The following is a 670-nucleotide window of genomic DNA, read 5'->3' on the forward strand; positions in this document are numbered from 1 at the left end:
TGGGGAGACCCTACAACACAACACCTCCATGGGGAGACCCTACAATAACAGACTTTGTGGGGAGACCCCACAATAACAAACCAGTGTGGGGAGACCCTACAATAACAAAACAGCATGAAGAGACCTCACAGGACCAGACTGAGGTAGGGAGACCCTACAATAACACACCTTGATGGGGAGACCCTACAATAACAAACCTCCATAGGGAGACCCTACAATAATAGACCAGAGTGGGGAGACCCTACAATAACAGACCTACAGAAGGAGACCCTACAATAACAAACCAGCATGAAGAGACCCCACAGCACCAGACTGAGGTGGGGAGACCCTACAATAACAGAGCAGAGTGGGGAGACCCCATGATAACAAACCTCCATGGGGAGACCCTACAATAACAGACCTGTGTGGGGAGACCCTACAACAACACACCTCCATGGGGAGACCCTACAATAACAGACTTTGTGGGGAGACCTCACAATAACAAACCAGTGTGGGGAGACCCTACAATAACAAACCAGCATGAAGAGACCCCACAGCACCAGACTGAGGTGGGGAGACCCTACAATAACAGAGCAGAGTGGGGAGACCCCATGATAACAAACCTCCATGGGGAGACCCTACAATAACAGACTTTGTGGGGAGACCTCACAATAACAAACCAGTGTGGGGA

The sequence above is a fragment of the Calidris pugnax genome, unplaced genomic scaffold (genome assembly GCF_001431845.1).
Source record: "Calidris pugnax isolate Ruff unplaced genomic scaffold, ASM143184v1 scaffold107, whole genome shotgun sequence".
NCBI lineage: Eukaryota > Metazoa > Chordata > Aves > Charadriiformes > Scolopacidae > Calidris > Calidris pugnax.